This window comes from Anolis carolinensis, unplaced genomic scaffold (genome assembly GCF_035594765.1).
Source record: "Anolis carolinensis isolate JA03-04 unplaced genomic scaffold, rAnoCar3.1.pri scaffold_9, whole genome shotgun sequence".
In the NCBI taxonomy this organism is placed as follows: domain Eukaryota; kingdom Metazoa; phylum Chordata; class Lepidosauria; order Squamata; family Dactyloidae; genus Anolis; species Anolis carolinensis.
Window position 1 is genome coordinate 15,853,432 of NW_026943820.1, and position 20,858 is coordinate 15,874,289.

At 37.6% G+C, this 20,858-nt stretch overlaps 1 protein-coding gene and 1 long non-coding RNA gene across 9 annotated transcripts in view; one reads left to right on the forward strand and one right to left on the reverse strand.

Annotated features, from left to right (window-relative positions):
• znf536 (zinc finger protein 536) overlaps nt 1-20,858 on the forward strand; it is a 486,877-nt gene that overhangs the window by 191,332 nt on the left and 274,687 nt on the right. The window lies entirely within an intron of this gene.
• LOC134293643 (uncharacterized) lies at nt 1,862-18,880 on the reverse strand. The gene is made up of 2 exons (XR_010000587.1): nt 18,703-18,880; nt 1,862-4,066 (listed from the first exon to the last, which is right to left on the reverse strand). It is a non-coding gene; the product is annotated as an uncharacterized LOC134293643 (long non-coding RNA).

Consider the following 20,858-nt stretch of genomic DNA (forward strand, 5'->3'; position numbering starts at 1 on the left):
GAGAGCAAGGTCCAAACAAACTTGGTGATAGAAAAGCAAGAAGCTTGAGCTCAACATGTAAAGAGGATAAAACATGACCTGGTTGGGTTTGCCGAAGGATATCTATTACTAACGGGATAAATGTCCTTTAACAGAAATCTTTGTAAAAGTCAGCTTTGAACATTCAGGAAGTTTGCTATTGGATTCCGCAGTGAAGCTACTTGCAGTAATCCCTATTGCTTTAACTTTTCTTGGTCTTCAAACACAATTATATTTGCTAGCCTTTAGGGTATTCTTTGTTGAGAACTGGAATGTACCAGTGCATAAAAGTGAAATGTAGAAGGCCTGACCTGCAATAGAAGACAAGAAGGGTGTTACTTTATCCTTGTTAGAATTACGCAGAGAAAGGTCCAGTCTAATTTTTTAATATAAAGAGTTTGCTAGTGTGTGCTCATAAACACCAGATGTTACGATGTCCCTGGTTAGGTCTGTCAATAAGCTCTACAAGTCCTCTGAGTAGACCCATGAGAACGAGCTCGCAGCTTCTTTGTTTGATCCTTCAGTCGCTGCTTTAATTCCATACCACTAGTAGCTGGTGTATCCCCTGAAGATGTTCTGTACAACGAGATAGAAGGGAGCCCTCCGTGGAATCTTTGGTCACTGGCAAAGACCACAATTAGACATTTCTGTCTAAAATGTCCTTGTATACATCTGAGACAGTTGTATGGGAGAGTTGCATCAAATTATGTGTAGACTGTTTTTCCCAATGGCAATTGCCTAAAGAATCCTTTGGTTTGCTTAATGATTTCACTCACGGTTATTATGTGTCCAAATTGTTGTTCCCAGAGCAATCGGAGGCCTAGTGCTAATGCAATTGACTTTCCAAAAGGAACCTGAAAATTGTTTGGGGTTGCAGGGGAGCGGAATGGGAACAGTCTTTCAGACAGTGTCCTCATAGAGAATTTCTGGAGGAAGAGTAGCTTCACCTTCTCTTTCCTTTCTCAGTCAAAGTTCATCCCTAGTTTAGATTTCCCTGTTGTTCTCAAATATTAATATTTCCAAATTGTGGGACTTTTTTCCTTCTACAAACCTGGTACTACTATTTCATAAACTATAGATGTGATGTACTAATTTTGCTTAGAAAAAAACATTAGATAACATGTAATCATTGCAATAAGCTCTGTTTATCTAATTTAGGGAGATAGTTTTCTTTCACCTTCCCCGGAACTCCTCTTGCTCTAATCCGAACCCCAATTCTATCCTTCCCTTGTCTGTCTTGATGTAGATAGCTATTCTGTTATCATTCTGAAAGAAATTTATGGCTTGGCACTAGTGTGATGTCTGTTGTGGTCATTATGGATTTGCTGTTGTCTATGCTCATGTCACAATTTTGAGAAACCCAAACCCAGACAATTAAACACTGTTGGGGCATTGGAATATTTTGACTTTGAATTCCAAAATCCCAAAGTGCAGTCTTCAATTGCATAGGCCTTGAGATCTATCTCAGGATACTATATGTATAGTAATAAATGATTTCAGCAAGTACTTGGAGATGTCCTAACACATCCTTTGTCCTATGCATGTGCGAAGAACCAAGTGTCAGAATTTGCTGGACTTTCCTGTCAGAATTGTCAAACTCACATTTGTTGGTTTGGTATCATGGACCTGTCTCTTCATATGAAACAGCACCCCTTTTATCCAATTCTATCCAGTGGATATTTTAGCTGCAGTCATTTCCTTGAGAGACAGATGAAACTAGCTGTAGGGATGCTACTTCAGTAAGAGAAAAGATCCTAATTAGCTAAGATGGGGAAGGAGGTAGAAGGCGAAACACTTTCATGACTGTTTTATGTCCCCAGTGAAGAACATGAATCACCTTAAATTCAGATGTGATGATAACTTTTACTTTTCCAACTGATAAACTCCATTTGTATATTTAAGACAGCTGTGTGAGAGCATTGATGGAAAATGAGCTTCAAAGCAGAGGCAAAGCAATGGAATATGTTAAGTACTAGGAACAGCTAAGCTTCTGTTGTCCATATTGCTTAATCCATTCTCTCTTTTTTTATATAAAAGACACCTACATTAATTACTAGAATGATGTACTTGCCAACAGAATAATGCGTGGTGTCATCCTATTCCACTCCACCTCACTTCCAAGTGGTGGGCCATTAATTAGTGTCTCTGCAAAATGAGCCTTGTAACTGAGAATTTAGCCAAATTCCTGTAAAAAACATAATTTTGATGGGAATGTTTAATGGTGAGACTTCAAGAAGGCAATCTCTCCTTTGGGGAAGCATTGAAAGCTGTGCCTTAATGAAGTTATAACGCGCATCCCAATTTGTATGGAAAGAAATAACACACAATCTAAAGTTTTGCATATTTCTATTTCATACTAAACCACAAGTAAATTAAGAAACCTATAGCGATTCAGGAAATCTGGCCGCGCTTCTCCAATTGGCCTTTAAATCTATAGAATGTATAAACAAGAAAAAAAAAACCTCAATGACATTGGGATATTTCAGGCTTCTCCAAAGGGAATTCTGTGTGTACTACATACGCTGCATAGATTATGTGCCAGCTTAGACCATCCCAAACATGTTTTTCAGTTTTGAGGATAATCAGTTGAGCCATTTTTACACGATTCAGTAAGAAAAAGTCACACAGAAAAAAATGTAATTCTATCAATATACATGCCAATAATAGTTCTCCATACATAAATGAAGCATCCTAAATTGGCATTAGAAAGAACAAGAATAAAAAAACCACAGAACAGGGCAACGTTTCAGTTTTAAAAACTGAAGTAATCTGAAAATTTCCCTCATCCAGCAGAAGAATTTAAAATGGAAACCCCAGCATGAAAGAGCTGAATTGAGGCTGATTCTTTTCATCTGAGCATGAAGAGAAAGAACTAACATGATTGTGTTTGCACCTACTACTGATGTTAGGAATCTTCTCTGTGTTCATTTTGTTTTAAGGCTTTAGATTTGTCTTAGAGTGTGATTTTTGCATTGCCAATTTGCCTTAACCTCTATAGAGCTGTACTTGTATACACTTCATACTGAAGATGACAAACATGTCTAATAAAGTTGACTCTGGTCCGCAACAGCTCATGCCATAATATATTAGTTAGCTTTAAGGTTCCATAAGATTGTTGATGTTGATGCTGCAGATTATAATGTCTCATCTGGAAAGAAAATGAGCTTCTAAAAGAGAGAGAGAGGGGCTTGGAACAAATAAATGTTCTATTTAAATTATGGAGAAAGAAAAAAATGGTCATTTCCTACTGCATTTTCAAAATTAATTGGAGAAGTTATTGAAGAATGGTTCGGCCTGCTGCAATCCTTGTTCCAAGGTCAGCGAAAGCTTTGGTTTCTCTCTGGCTCCAGTGTCACTGGAAGGCATCCTAGCCTTTCAGGCCAACTCTTGCATGGATGCCCAACTCGGCCAGGAGTCTTCCAAGCTCTGCTATTTTGCTTTAGCTTGGCCTGCTTTTGGGATCGTACAAGCAGCCTTTCTCCTCCCTGCCGCCTGTCTAATCTTCATACATGGTCAGGCTTTTTTTTTTTTTTTTGAGATGCTGAACCACTTGAGATGCCAGGTTTTCTCACTCAGACAGTTTTGTAAACAAGGTCTTTAATTCACAGGAGATGACATATCAATCAAAATGGCCTTGAAATACTATGTTATCCTTATAGATCTTTCCCTTCTCATACTTAAACAGTACCTAAAGGAAGTGAGCCTAGCCTTTAATATGCAGCCACATTGTTAGAAATGTGAGGATTTGAGCATTGTCTCTTGTCTTTCTGAGATACACACATTTTCTTTGTCGTGTCTTGTCACTTTGAGATCCCTTTATAGTGGGTTGGTGCCTATGGTCTTGGTGAAGATTTTCTACATGGGGCTGGATCATAAGATGGTCTGCTACATAGATTGTTCTCCCCATGTTTAGCTGCTCTCATGGAGAGGTGTTTTAGAAGCATTCACATGGCTTCCTGATCATAGCAAGCAGCCACAGCATTGCCTCCAGGACACAGGAGTTGTACAGTCGGAGAGCAGCCATCAAGAACACCTTCCTATGGTTCACCTGTGGAGAGTAGCATCAAGAGGATAAAGTCAGCTGGAGCTGTGAATTAGACAATAGAAGATGATTGGCACTGTCGCAAAATGCAAAAGTTGTTATCTTCCAACATACCATTTAAATCTGCACAGAACAACTTGACACAGCAGTTCTTCAGAGCAGCCACATTTCTTTCAAGGAGGCAAACTGAATCTTTTCTAACCATGGATTTAAGAAGTAGCCAGTGAATATAATGCCTCTTTTTATTTATAGTGCACCTTATTTATAAATAACAGCATATCTAAATTTGATTTCTTTTGGTAGGGTTGAGCTCTAAAATATATTCATATTGTTGTTATACTGGAAAATGTAGGAGCATTATGAAGATAAATTCATTAGTACTTGGAGTTCAATAGACAGAAGTGCAAATCATTGTTATTATCTCTCTCTTTATACATTTTTAATTAGAACATGATAATCATCTTTATGAACTCTACATTATTTATAAAGGTCATTGATGTTTGAGACATTTTGAGCCAACACCCACATTGGTAAATAGTTTTTTAGTGTCAAGTATTAGAAACCCAAATTCTCCTCTATTTTAGCATATTTGGTTTATATTTTCTTTAGAAATGTAACATGTTATCTATTAAAGAGATGGTTGTATGACATTGGAGTTTTATTTCAGACTAATTTGTAGATTGATTTTGAATTGTAAAGGCAAGAGAGCAACGACGAATTCCACATCTTTACTGCTTGTTTTTCTTTTTAAAAGAGGTAGAATTTTAATATTTGAGAAGGATATTATACATATAGCATGGCAGGATTCATAATGTCCTTTCCAAACTTCCAGGAGGATGTTTCTTTGATGGATTCTGGCATTTTTCAAGTGCTGCTGACATAATTCATGAGATTTAGAGATTTACAGTATGACCCTATCCCCAATATATGTCATAAATAGAATTGATTTTAAATTCCATGGGAGGCCAAAGATATATTGTGAGCAGTGTAATGCTGTTTCTGTGATAGTGGTCCTTACAGCTGTCAGAACTCTAACCTTGGCAAAGGATCACCAGGACCTTATTTTATTGAAATCCTATGGTTGCTGTGTTGAATACAATAGAATGGTTTATTTATAAAAGAGGTGTCATCAGTGAAAAACAAATAGCCTACCTCATATCATCCCATATCCTCTTCTGGAAGAAAGGCAAGATATAAATTCAATATATAAATAAAAGGTAAACATATAAAAAGAGCAACAAATATAAATGAAAGCCACAGCCAGGACATATCAACATCTCAAGATTCCAATGTCTGGAAAATTAGGTAACCACAGGAAAAGGACAACAATAACAGTATGTAACAAAATTTGAAAAAAATATCTGTTTTTGGTTTGAAAGTGTTATCTCCTGTTTAATTGTGCGGTACTTACTTTGAAAGTAGTGTTATACTCCAGAAACTTCATTTTTGTGGCTGCCACAAACAAGGTTGAATTGGTTGAGGCTCAATGAGATATTCATTGAAAAACTATAGCAAAATGTGCTGCAGGATGTTTAACAAACTTTCCCCATGTTTTTATGATAGCACCAATTAGGAAATGACATTTATAACCCAGGAACAAAAACATTGTTACATATTGTCATACAAAGCAACAATATCAAATGAAGCCTCAAGCCTTCTGCTATATTTTTGGGTTCTTCAGAGGTGTGGGTTATCAGTTGGTCTGTGGAAGGTCTTTGATGGGAAGAACTGTTTTGTTCCTCGTAGTCTGCTTCCTATGGGTTCATTTTAACCATAACTTTATTTCCCTACATATAATTGATACTTTGCATGTCTTAGGCCCCTTCCACACAGCTGAATAACATCCCATATTTTCTGCTTTGAACTGAAATATATGGCAGTGTGGACTCAGATAGCCCAGTTCAAAGCAGATATTGTGGGATTTGCTGTCTTGATATTCTGGGTTATATGGCTGTGTGGAAGGGCCCCTAGTAATGTGGCAGTATTGTCCAGACTAGAAAGGTAGTGCCAAACTTTCCCAAATTTCTTTAGGAGTAGTTTTCCATTTTGTTGCAATGGCCGTTGTTGACTCTGCTGTTGAGTCTGGTGAGCATAAGATCACAGTTTTCTAGCAAGACATTTTGTTGAGTGGATGCCACAATGTTAGAAATTAGAATTCCCTTGCTTCTGTATGGTAGGTAGACAACATTCAATTTCTTACTTTTTTACTGTTAACCACATTGTGTGATATGCAGTTATTTGCCACTGTATTTGGAACTTACAGCTATTAACCATCATTTTATCTAAATAATCTCTGTTTACTTCATAGTTTTGTTTTATGCACAACCAGAATTACCTCCATGTGTTCCTTATTTCTCAATTATTGTCATTTGCTATTTTATGGCTATGCATATCTGCTATTCCAGTCTTTGCAGCAAGGAGCCATAGTGGCGCAATGGGTTAAATCCTTGTGCTGGCTGAACTGCTGACTTGAAGGTTGAGTTGCTGACCTGAAGGTTGCTGGTTTGAATCTGCGAGATGGAGTGAGCTCCTGTCTGTCAGCTTTAGTTTACGGGGACATTAGAGGAGCCTCTCAGCAGGATGGTAACACATCTGGGCATCCCCTGGCCAGCGTCTCTGTAGACAGCCAATTATCTCACACCAAAAGCAACTTGCACTATGTTCTGAAGTCGCTTCTGACACGATAAAAAAGCAAATGATAATCAGAGTGTCTTGACAACAAATTGTATCTTGAATATCCCAGGTCAGCCCGCTGAATCCCTATGGCAAGATAACCAGTTTCCTGATCTGGGGCGCAACCAGCAAACATAGGGAATAGAGATGGATCTCATGCTGGCTTATATGGCACAAAACAAAACCTAGGAAATTGAACTGTATATTTGTTAGTCATCTCATATTTTAATAGCTTTGAGAACTTTGTAAGCCCGTTACTAGCAGGAAGATTTACTACTCAAGTCTGTTCCCAGCTACAAGTCTGCTCCCAGCCTTCAAACACCAGGCTAAAGGGAGTATCCTCTAGTCAAGCCTACTAAATGCACATTAACTTGATAATGCCCCATTAGGCACTGAAAGGGAATCTGGTAAACAAGAGCCAAGCCACTACATCCTATTGTGCAGTGGCTTTGATGTGGACACCTTAGTTTCGTTCAATCACAGTTTTCAATGGCATCTAAACAAGGAATTCTGGTTTAATGACACCAAAATAATAAGCTGGCCAAAATGAAAGGAGTAAAGGGGGGGGGGGGGGGTTGCAAATGCAAGGAGAGTGCTTCACTATGGCATAGAAAGCTAGAATCATAAGAGTTGGAGATGGCTGTAGAGGCCATTGAGTTCAACTCTCTGGCTACATGCCTGATTAAGAGTGTCCAGCCTCTGTTTGTCTTCATTTGTACTACAGATACTACAGACCTGAAAACGCATTTCATAAAAGAAAGCACTGCATTTCACATTGAGAGATATTCTGTATAATCATTCTATCCTTGATGTTTAATCTTCGATGGCTTATTTGTGCCTGTAGCTCTTCACTAGCTACTGCATGCTTGTGTAAACTAGCATTTACTTTTCCTCTTTTGTATTCAGTGCATTCTCCATTAATCTGACACATTTATTTAAATGTTAATTGATGCTTGTTAATTTTTCTGAGAGCCAAGGTCAAAAGTGAGACCCATCCACATTAGCATGATTGCAAGATCTCTACCTTTACTTGGGAAAGTGTGTGTGTGTGTGTGTGTGTGTGTGTATTCGCTTTAATATGATTTGTATTAGTGAATATAAAATGAGGAAGAGGGAGGAAAGATTAAGCTATCTAAAAAAGTCTTGATGCTGGAAATACACTGATTGAAAGTGTATTGGAATTTGAGAGAAAATTGTGTACGTTTTTCTTTGATTGATGCGGTAGAAGGAGTAGTAGCCTCAAGACTGAGTTAGACATAACTGTAACATTACTAGTTTTACAACATAATCCACAGCCCAGGTAAACACAAATTGAGTGATTTATTTAAGCCACTTCTTTTAGTCCTTGTGAAGTCGGTTTACATCCTGGCACATTTCTTCCTAATGACTGGGGTGAAGATCAAGCTGTTTGTCAGATGCACAAGCGTTCACAGTTGAACTTCACATTAGCAATTTCCCTTCACACTGCTCAGCTTCCAGTTTTGCCCCCATTTCAGAAACTCCTACACATACTTTGCCTTCAGTTGCTGCCTTTTGAGATAAATATGGGATATTTTCAGAAAGAAACACCAAGATCCTTTACCACAGGGCAAAGCTCCAAATGAACAAACATTGCTATCATAGTATTTTTAAACAGTAATCAAACATGTTCCTGTCATAGTAGTTTAAAATAGTAATCAACATTTGTCCTATTGTATTCAAGAATGTAGAAGGGTAACTTGGGAAAATGAACACAAGAGTCACATATGTGTTGTTATCCTTCCCATTCCAGGTATAAGGTTTCAGTAAATGACTTCGGTGCTTCAAGGGGAAGGAGAAAGGAAAGCGCAGAGACAAATGCTGTTATGGTGCTATTTTTGTCTTTCATTTCTTTATGACAACTTATTTGTACTTAAAGGAATCTTTCCAAAGAGCTAAGAAGCATCATTAAATAAAGACTGTGAAATGTGCAATATGGCTTATTTATTTAAATGTTAATTGGTCCAACGAACACTTCTAATTAGCTCTATATTTGCTTAGCAAAAAGTTTTACAAATTCCAATTGTGAAAAAAGCAGCTATTTTGAGCTGGTAAGCATGTTGCAGCATCAGCTATGATTTTTCTATAGTTCTCAGCCCTTGAAGGCACAATTTAATTTTTCATGTATGCATACTAGCAACGGTAAACACTTGCGAGTGTAAAGAACCTTCTTTAATTAGCTGCACAACAATTAAAGGATTCACAAACTAAATTGAACCCTGTCTCTGTGCTTACTAGCTGAATTCTACCACCTGTCACAACAGCACTTTGTTCAATCTGTTATGCAAAATCATTATAGCAATATAGCTGAGCAGGAAAAAAAAGAGAAAACAGCAATTATTTCTTACTTTTCTCTTGAATGGGTTATTTTGGGTTAGATTCATGTCAGGTTCATTGAAGCTAACCTTTTGAAATCTGTAACAGCATAATACTTATATGGCAGGCTCAGAATTGCTAGAAGACTATTTTGTTCTACCCTTTCAAGAGCAAGGAAAGCACATTCTTAATATAAGGTACTTTTCTCTGATCATTTGGGAAGGGAGGAAATCCAACTGCTCTCATTCTTGAAGCAGCCTGTTATTTTTCTTTGACAGACAAAAAACAAACATGTAATAATACAACATACTTCGTTATTATTAAAGCTTGTTTCAAATGTAGAAACTAGCTTCAAAACTGTAATGGTAAAACAAGCTTCACGGGGACTGTTTCTTTTTGCTTTCTTGATCGGTAGTAGCAACCTGTTCCTTTCTCCTTTGTTATCGTTTTGGAACGGGAACACGTCAAACTCTCCCATTTCTGTACTGCTAACAAGTTTCTGAAAGAATGCTATTAATTTATATGGCGGTTATTAAGTATTCTATAGAAGCCTGGAAAGACAACAATAACTCTGTCTCTTTGCTGTGGGTGTGAAAATCACTCACATCTCTGCATGCTTACTCAATGTGTAATGTGTGCATTGCTAACATGAGACTCTTGTTTATCTGTCCTTGAATGAACCTAGAAACTTGAGCAGATACAACCATGCGTAGTTTCCAAAGAAACAGACGTGTTTATCTGTTGCAGAAAAACCATAAGAGGTCTTTTGGCACCTTAAAAGCTAGCAATCATATTTCAGCATGAGTGTTCATTTACTATAGCTCACTTCGTCAGGTGTGTAAAGTGTTATATCAGGTGTATATACATAGCCTCCATGTCTGGGAGTGTGACTTTAAAAGAGAACACAGAAAGAAACTGAGTAGAGAAAGTCTTTTGCTGATATTTGCTGTCATCTTAACTTTGACCCATAGTGACTCTCCCTTCAAGACATGGCATCTACATGGGCAGGAAACCCAGGAACTGGTCCAGAGGTGTTTCTGCCATGGCGTTTTCACAGAACTGCTCCCAAACTGTAACAGTGACTGCACTGAATCTGGTTTGGTCTGGTTAGATGGTTTCCTTCAACTTTGTTGCCATTCGTTGCCACAGTGGCAGTCAGGGAGCTGCAGAGAGCTCTTTGCTGTGGCTCCTTTGCTTTGCCAATGTTATCAAAGGGGAAGGAGAGGGTGAAGGTAAAGTGTTCACACACTGTCTCTGCAGTGAATCAGTACTGGCTAAACTGTTTACACACATCCTAAAGTGTGGAGCTACTCCAGAGCTTTGGGGAAGCTTTGAAGCATTCCACAAGTTTGCGTTAAGCCACTGAGAGCCACCTGCAACATATGGATGCCACAGAGCCCATTCTTGTTTATCCCACACTGCTTTTGGCCCATGGCTTTTTTATGAGGGAGACCACACTTCAGGTATATTGATTCTTATACCTGGAGCATGGTCTCCCTTTATTCATACTGCTTCTCAATTTACCAAGCATTATTGCCTTTTCAACAAGTTAGTTTATCAATCAGTTTCCAGTTCTGCATCTTTTATCACTGAGCACATTGGGTCTTTGAACCGTAATAAAGTTTTGAATAAACAAACAAGTCACATTATGTCATGATATGTTCAAAGTAGGCAGACATAGGCACAGTATAAAACTATGCTGTGAAAGCTGGACAGTGAAGATAGCTGCCAGGGAAAAAAAAACCCAAACAATTTATTTGGACTGTGGTGCTAGAGGAGATGCCATCAACGATTCCAAAGATGAACGGCTCTGAGATCAAGCCATGCCTGAACTTTTATCAGCTTTAATTTAGTTCTGTCAAGAAAATGACATCACTGATGCTAAGTATTCATAACTCCCTCTCTTGATAGCACAAACATCTAGTACTAGGAAAACCAATTGGCAATGGGGTGGGATAAGAAATCATATCAATTAAAACCTGTTGTGATGAACTAGAATGTCGAACAAACTATAACTTAGAAGCTATTCTGCCTATGATACTTCTGCTGTCTGGTATGCTAGCATTAAATTTTAGAGCTTTAATTTTCATAAAAGTGATCTGCATCCATCATTGGGTGTCACATGCATATGTCTCCCATATTGTTTTCCAGCATCCATGGCATGTCTTTGTGGTCTGTATAGTAGATCTAAGGAACTGTTGTGGGTCCAGTCATTTTGTGCTACATTTCTGACATACACTCCCAAGATTATCTGCTATTTAGGACACTTATCTTAATAGCAAATGTTCCTCCCCCCTCAATACTGTAGCATGATTATTCATAGTATCATTAACCATAGGTGAAATCTGATAATATGTCATATTTATCAGTAACGTAAAGGCAGAAAGGAGACGTCTACACAAGCTGAACCAGGTAAAATACTTATTTTAATTCTAGTGGTGTCCTTCAATTAAGTCTTGGAACTTGAAGAGATAAAGATATTTAAGAAATAATTTGTCACAACACTGTCATGGTCAGGATTATTTGCAGGAAATCAATTTCAAAGCTATTTCATTTTACAGTGTGGATACTCTGTTATTTCAGAGTTTTTTTAAAGAAATTACTGTTGAATCATGGTCTCTGGGGAATAGTATCGCATATCCTGAAATGTTTTCAGGTGACCAGATGCAGTTCAGTCACTTCCAAAGTCACCTACATTTTAGATTGGATCCATACATTTTGTTTGGGAAATGATAAGGTCTTGATAATGAACCTGATGGTAAAAGGCAGGAAAAGGAAGCATTTTTTTTAACTGATGTTGAGTTCCCCCATAGTTTCTCAAGTTCAACTTAATATCTCACATGAAAAATGGCCTTTCAGATTTAGATGGCCGTTGTATTTTCTAAATCCATATTATTAAATCTTGAATCTGAACTCTGTCCTGTGCCTGTATATTTGAAATACATTATATAAAGATAGCTTTTAGAATCTTTGAGATCGAGAGAAAGAAGTTTGAAACATAAGCTTTCCTAGTTTGTTGTATACTAGTGCAGATGAACACAGCCATATTTCCTTATATTTGAACTTGTTAAAAAAAACTTTGTGTTGCTCTGGCTGTTTCCTAACATTCCCTGTTATAGTTATATCCCTTCCAATAAAATTACTTATCTGGCCCTGGGATAATCTAACATTAAGTTTTCTATTGAAACCTTGTAGCTGGTGGTTTTCTATGGTTGCTATAGCCCAGGGGAGCAAGATGTTGTTGGATTTTCAGATACTATCAGCCCAACTTTCAGATAACATCAATCTGACTTCAAATCTTCCCTTACTTACATGAAAAAAGCCAATGTTTTCTCCTTGCTGTGCAGTTTGAGGCCAATTCTTCAGATTTCAGGAAACCTTTTGGCAAAAATTTCATGATGGGATTTTCTTTGCAATATATTTTCACACAAAACCAGATTATAAAACAACAACCCTGTATCTTTATTGCTTTAATAGAGGAGCCAAACACATAGTAGTACTTGACAAGGACTCCTACTTCTCAAGGATGGGGTGTTTTGGAATATTTTCACATCCTTAATCCATACAAGATACACTCTTCTGATATTTGACAATGGAATTACATTAAATAACACTACAATTTTTGTTCCTGGATCATAAATCATTTCCTAATTGGTTCTATCATAAAAAAATATGGAAAAGTTTATTAAACTGCAAAATCTTTGTTTTTGCGAGAGGGACATCTTGCTATAGCACATTTTACTATCTCATAGAGCAGGCATGGTTAAACTTTGGCCCTCCAGGTGTTTTGGACTTCAACTCCCACAATTCCTAACAGCTGGTAGGCTGTTAGGAATTGTGGGAGTTGAAGTCCAAACACCTGGAGGGCCAAAGTTTAACCATTCCTGTCATAGAGTCTCAACCAATTCAACTTAGTTTGTAGCAGCCACAAAAACAAAGTTTCTGGAGTAGAAAAACTGCTTTTCAAGTAAATACTGCACAATTAAACAGGAAATAACATTTTCAAACCAGGAACAGATTTTTCCCCCCAAATTTTGTTACATAGCATTATTTACATTATTTACATTATTGCATTATTTCATTAGCAGGAATGTAGGGTTTCTGTTTTTTTACAAAAGATAATAAGGTGCATTTCCCTTATATAGTGAACTGAAAATTGATCTGCTTCCTGATAGCATGCCAAGGCCATTGGTGTGATATGAATAGCTTCTGTGAAGTTAAAGAATTTGTTCTTGGATGAAGGACACACAATACAGGCATTTCATAATCTGGAGTTACAAATGAATAGCTCTGATTATTCTAAGCAGCCATATTTTTAAAGTCTTCCAATATTTTTAGATATTTGTCCCTCTGCATCATTTTTTTAAATGTGCAAGTGGGTACAAGGAAGCCTTTTGAAAGCCTGACATATTCTCCATAAAATGAAATATGAAAGCCAAAGGTCTGAAGTTGAGGAAGAATGTATGTTTTTATTCTCTTCTCAGCTGGAAGAGAAGCTGACTCTTTGATACTACTGGTTTGTAAAATTCTTGGATAATTCAGCATTCCAAAATAAGAAATTAAGACATACCACATGTGTCTAGTCTGTACTTGTTCAATTCTTGTCCCAATTATCCAACATAAACGGGCCGGCAGAATGTTGGATAAGCGGATATGTTGGATAATAAGGAGGGATTAAGGAAAAGCCTATTAAACATCAAATTAGGTTATGATTTTACAAATTAAGCACCAAAACATCATGTTATACAACACATTTGACAGAAAAGGTAGTTCAATATGCAGTAATGCTATGTAGTAATTACTGTATTTACAAATTTAGCACCAAAATATCACGATATATTGAAAACATTGACTACAAAAATGCGTTGGATAATCCAGAACGTGGATAAGTGAGACTCTACTGTATTTTGCTTATGTTGCATTGGTTGCTGGTGTCAACAGAATAAATATATTTAATGGTGAAAATAGCTTTTAATGCCATATGACAATATCAGAGATGCTGAAATCATACATCTTAAACAAGACTCGGAGAGATTCACAATGTAAAAAAACCAATCCAGTTAAAAACCTACAACATATAAATATTAAAATTGAATTAAATATGGCATTGGCGGCATGGTGGTTTCTCCTCTCTACAGAATGACTCTCTACTTATCCACAGTTGTGTGTTTTCTGAGCTGTATGGCCATGTTCCAGAGCATTCTCTCCTGATGTTTCACCCACATCTATGGCTGGCATACTCAGAGGTTGTGAAGTATAAACATCGGGGGGAATTCTTCTGGAACAAGGCCATACAGCCTGGAAAACACACAACAACCCTTATCCATAGTTTCTATCAAAATCCATAATTTTGACCCAAAAACCTGCCCTTGGCTTATACATGAGGTCCACTTATATACAGACGTATATGGGACTCAGTATTGAGCTTAGAACTCTATTTTTCGACCTGCATGGGAGGAAAAAATATACTGTTAATTAATATTCTCTGACTTTGTCCAAATATGATTGCAATACGAGCTCACACATGTCTGTGTGTGACTGATTCTTCTAAACTGATTGCATCTATCCTTGCTGTTTTTCACAATGGCACACCTGTATCTATCAAGGTACTCTCTGATTGGGGCTCTTTTTTGCTTTCCTATGATTATACCATACGCAAAGAATGGGTACAGAGAGCCCTGAAAAAGCAGGAACCACCTTGGAAATCTCATCCTGTCTGCTCCTTTTTTTTTTTTACCAACAGGATTTACCTTTCCACTTTTAAAACTTTGGGTTAACAGGTGCACTTTCTGCCCCAGCGATGAGAATATTCATGAATATGATGTTGCATTATAACAGTTAAGCTAGTTCTTGAGCAGAACTTTGAGACTGGCAAATAACCAGCAGCCAGTTCTTTTACAATTGATGTAACTCTTTTGGCAAATGGGCAACAGTATTCTGTTTTTGAATGAACATTCATTTTGCATACTTCAATTTTCTCTTCAGTTTTCATCTGTGCCTAAAGTATGGAAGCTTGGAATTTAGATGTAAGATACAGTAGAGTCTCACTTATCCAAGCCTCGCTTATCCAAGCCTCTGGATAATCCAAGCCATTTTTGTAGTCAATGTTTTCAATATATTGTGATATTTTGGTGCTAAATACATAAATACAGTAATTACAACATAACATTACTGCCTATTGAACTACTTTTTCTGTCAAATTTGTTGTATAACATAATGTTTTGGTGCTTAATTTGTAAAATCATAACTTAATTTGATGTTTAATAGGCTTTTCCTTAATCCCTCCTTATTATCCAAGATATTCGCTTATCCAAGCTTCTGCCGGCCCGTTTAGCTTGGATAAGTGAGACTCTACTGTATAAACTTGTTGTATCAGTCCGTCCGTCTTGGCTGCACATGGAAGAACACCAACCACGCTCTGGAAAGACTATACCATTTAACTCTAGATCAAAACCTATCACAATGTAGTTCTGGTTTAGTTATCAGCTGAAACCTTCATTTTCATTTTCCTAGTCAGGCTCAACTAATAAAAATGATGGCAGTAGTGATAATATCAGCAGAAGGTTCCTTAAACTGGACACTGCCTTGCAGGGGAGCGATTGTTATCAGTAGCCAGTTTCAAATTGTGAAGATAAAGAGAATGATACTTGGTTATGCCAAATGAAGATTCTGGGATTATGGGGTTTTTATATATATATAGTTGGTGTATATTCTTAGGAAGTGTGTTGCTGCTCAAACCTACATTCCCTTTTCACTTCTTCCTTTGATATACCTACTTCCCAATAACAGTGCTCCTAGTACCTCCCTCTTCCACTCCTCCTGCCTTGCAAAAATGCTTGTTTTCTCATGGGACTCAGCTTTGAACCTTTGAATTTTTAACCAACTCATTTCTGAAAAGAATATTTATATAAAACAAGACTTAAAAAAACTTATCAGGAAAACAGGTGGCCAATCCTGAACAGTTTTGGGGAGGGAAAGCTGGAAGTCTTTTAATCTAATTCTGGAGATGAGAACCTCCTGAGGGCTTTTCCTTCCCATTGAAGAGAGCTAAATTCTGCCCTCTCTATATGTCTCTAAGGGCAAAAGCAGATGTTCAATTCTGCCCATGCCAGGTGGTAATCTTTTAAAAGATATGGGTCAAAACAGCAGTGATATTGAAAATCCATCCATAGTATATAATTGCATGCCTTAAAAAAGGAAAGAGTTTCATAGGGAATAGGGTTCAGGTTCCACCAAGGCCCTTGAAGTTTCTAGCCAGAAATCAGAGACCGGCGGCTGTTGTTGGTGAGATCATTAAGGACCTCATCATATTGAGGTCCACATGGTGGGCAATAGTGGGGGATTCACCTTGCATCGTGGTGAATGATACGTGACACACATTCCCCCTTACCTATTCCCCTTTGTGTTTTCATTGCTTCTTCTTACGACACTTTCACTTCACTTCAGGGATGGAGACCCACCAGAAGTAGATTTACATTGTATTATGGGATTCGGCACACTCCATCCCTGAACTGAGGAAATAGTGTCATAGGACAGGCAAATTCACCCATGTGATGAGGTCATAAATTTTATGGATTAAGTATCAGCCATGGATGCCCACAGCCTACCATTCAAACCTATCCACCTGCCCACATAGTGATCATATCTTCTGAAATTTGTATTCCTTTTCACTCAGCAAAACAGAATCAGGAACATTTCATAGACTCTAGCCATCAGGTGGGTACACACAGCCCTTCCGTGTTGCCCAGAGCTCAACCCAACAAAACTGGAAACTGTGTCCCTGCATCTCTCCTTGGAGGTGGTCCATGAAAGCTGGAGACTCAGGGCCAGATCCTAAGATTCAATAACCCTCATAGGAACCTAAAATTATATTGGAACATTTACAGGTGCGTCACAGAATTCAATCTCTTCATCCCATCATGGTTTCTCTTGAGAATCTGCTGTTTGAACACCAATATTATTTTAGTTCCATCAGGAATTTGGAAAGGGGTACAGTTTCCATTCGAAAAAATACTATATGGACAGGAAATGATTGACTGCATGGACACCACTGGTCCAGTATAGTTCCCACCACTCCCAATGTTTGCTTGCAAGTTAAAGAAATATTGGGAAATTTCAATCAGAAAACTTCAGCCTTACATCTGGATTTTAAAAGACATTTGGATGGAAAGTGGAGCTAATACTGCTGTCTGTCTTTGTTTCCAGGGTTATGGTATGCCATTGTATTTCAGGAAAATTAGTTTTGCTCACTTGGATATTTGGAGCAATCATTAGGGTGCAGAATTTCAAGTCTCACATTTATTAAAATTTCCCTAGCAGACCCTCATTCATCCGAGTTGAGGCTGAGCTGTGTCCTAATCTATCTGCATTGTATGGGAGCAATTAGGCACATCTGTAAAGGAACACTATTGCTTTAAGTTCATGTCTTGTATTTATTTTTACATTTCACCAGGGTATGTCAAGTTGCATCTCATCACAGAGCCTGATGTAATCTGAGGCAAATCAGATGCATGCATAAATGAATTAAGGGTTGCTTCCATTTCTGAGACAGCTCTTTGGGTTTTAGGCAAATAGTTGATATATCTGTGACACCTGTGTCCACTGCATAAACAGCCGAAATGCCATTTCTCTGACTATTCTTTCCCATGATTTATGCTTTAAGGTACCAAAGCAATGCAAATGGAAGTTTTTGCATGGATTCTCAAACTTTAAACCATTTCTTAATCAAATGTAGAGCCATTTCTTGACCATTTCATTCTAATTCCTGTATTTGGCTCCATTTCAGCACAATTGGGCATAAGGAGGACACACATTTGCATAGACTTCTGATTATCCAGACAGTTGAAATGTTCTTACATTCATTTGGTGAAGTAATTTTATGCACTGATGCTTTACAGTGGCCATGACTAAAGCATATTCTTATTTAAAGCCCAATAGCTTATGCTTTTATTTATTTAAAATAAACCATTCAAAACAGTAAATGCATGTATTAATACAAATCTTTTTTTCTTAAAAATGTTTATGTGACCTCTCTCTCATTTTATCTATGTAGAAAAAAATGCATGAATGTGGAGGGTAGTTGTAGGATCAAACCTTTTTGTCTTGTTCCTGATATTGCTCTAATTAGACCTTCAGATCAGGACACAAAGGTGAGATGCAGAAAATGAGTAATAACCTGATTTTCCATCCATGCATTGATTATTATCCACAGAAAAGACTGAATAGCACAAAGCATTTTAAGTCCCGCTAATATTATGCTGGCATCTTCTATGCACCTCTTTTTCAAAATCATCTGGCAAGTTGGAAATGGCACTGAAATGCCCTCAAATGCTTTAGAGCAACGCTGCAATTAAAATGGGTTCCACTTTCCTGGCATTTATGTATTTGAGGTGCGCCGGATGCAATGGGATGGGAGAGGCTCTAACCCAGATCTCCCTCTGTTTCTGATACACAATAATTTGACCTTTGGTGCTTTGGCAAATCCTAAAGCCTATGCTGTTCAGAAAGCTCAAGCTTTTGTTGCACTTAATCTTGGATTATAGTTACGTGTTTTGATAATCAATAGATAATGTTATTGCGATAAAGAAACCAATGATGACAAAACAAGAAAAACCTATTATCTAGGCTACCTTTACCTGGTCTCAGCTGATCGTTTTGCTCCCCGTTGTGTTCAGATCTGTTTATGAGAGTGCTTCTTTTCCTCTTGAAATACATCTATTTATTCCACTGACACCTACCACTGAGCGAGATAATCCACAACAGGCACAGTTGCTGTCGAACTTGGCCAACAAGCAGCTCATGACTCAACCAACAGATGTTTCAGCAGCTTAGGTCAAAGGGAACTTATGGGCTTTTATCTTTCCCTCATCCCTTTTGCTTCTAGAATGAATGCCAGGAATGTCAACACCAGGTAAAAGCATTTGACCTGACCAGTGGTAAGAGCAACTGAACTCAGGCCCCGAGGAGATGAAAAGGCCAAAGTATTAGTCTGTTGAGCCAGCAAGCTGGCGACAGCCCAGTATTTCAGACAACTCACAATATGATTGTATGCCTGGAGTTTCAGAATATTGTTGTGTGTCGTTATTTGATGGTTTGCATCCAAGCTTATGTTCCTGACAGGTACCCCTGTGTACAAAATCTCGCTGGGCTACCTTGTATGAATATTTCACTATCAATCTTGCTTTTGATCTTTGTTGCATATGTGCATTTCGCATTATACCTAGTTTTGCACAGAATCAAACTTTAAGCCCCTGTGAAATGGAAATGAAATGATCAACATAATCATAGACTCAGGGAGGGGGCTTGCAGATGTAAATTGTTTTTAAATATAGGCAGATTGATTTGGAGGGGCTTAACCCATTCTAACTTCTTTTATTTGCAATTGCAAATACAAAGAGCTTGATCTCCGTGTTTTGACTGATAGAAAACTTGTACTGGACTATTGAATTTGTTTTTTTTCCCCTTTGGGGCCATAGGATAGATATTATGATATGGTCCCTTTTAAAAGACACAATTCTTCCTTCCTCAATATGCATTTCAGTCAGTCTGTTCTAAGAATTCAACCTTTATTTCCTTTATATGAATTTGGGGCACTGGAGAATATTTTTCTTTTCTGGAGAATATTTTTCCTTCTGATCTTAGAGCAGACCCATATAAGGGTCCTGCACCTATCCTATACAGACCCAATATGGGAGCTTATGCATATTCAGATCTGTCCCATAGATAAAGTCTCTTCATGTCCCACTCCAGCAGAAAGAGGCTTCAAAGCTGAAATTGGATACTCCTCAGTGAATTCCATCCTTACGGCCAATGCAATAAAAATGTTGAAGCTTACACCAAATTGTACAACCAACCAGGGATCCTGGACTACTTAGCACAACCCTCAGGCTCTTATTCTAGTGATGAGCTATATTTGTTAGCTTTTAAAATCTTCTTGCTTTCATTTTGGGATATGATGAATCAACATCCTATGCTAACCACAGTTAAATTTAACTTGCCATATGAAGTGCTACCAAACACAGTTAATTGATTATGCGAGTGCCTACTGCAATGAGTAATTTTGCTTCTACAAAGATAATATAATTCTTAGTTGTTTCTTGATGCAGCAAATATTACGTATCTAGTTAAAGTAAGTTGTGTGTCGATTCTAACAAGCTGTACCAGTTCTTCACCCAGCAAAGATGCTGTTTTATCAAGATAGTTTGTAATGTAATGGTGCCAGTTCATTTTATTTAATTCTGTGGGGTTTTGGGGGGAGTAAAAGTACATTATTGTACACCTATTTTCAAAAGACAACCTGGCAAAATGGCACTACATAGAAGAATCCTCCACTTTGTGTGACTGTGGAGTAGAGCAGACAACTCCGCATCTGTATGCTTGTCCGCAGTGTCCTGCCTTGTGTACAGAAGAATTGTTTGAGGCTACAGACAATGCAATCGCTGTTGCCCGCTTTTGGTCAAAAGATATTTAGCCCTTTGTGCTCCTTTCATTTTATCAGTTTTATACTAATTTATGCAATGCTTTTGATACGAAATAAAAAGAAATAAAACCCATTATTTAATTTTTAATCATAGTGATACTTGCAGATATGACTTATCAATTAGTAGGCAAACCAGCCTCTCACCCTATGGATCAATGTAACGCTTTCAAAGAAAGGTAGGCTGATTTAAGTTAACAGTTAACAAGAATGAATCAAAATTGGAAGCAATGTCAGGAACTGACTGAGTGCATCTAATAATTCTTTTCAGATAGATAGATTCTCTCCCTGTTCCTGCCAAGATTTAACTATTTC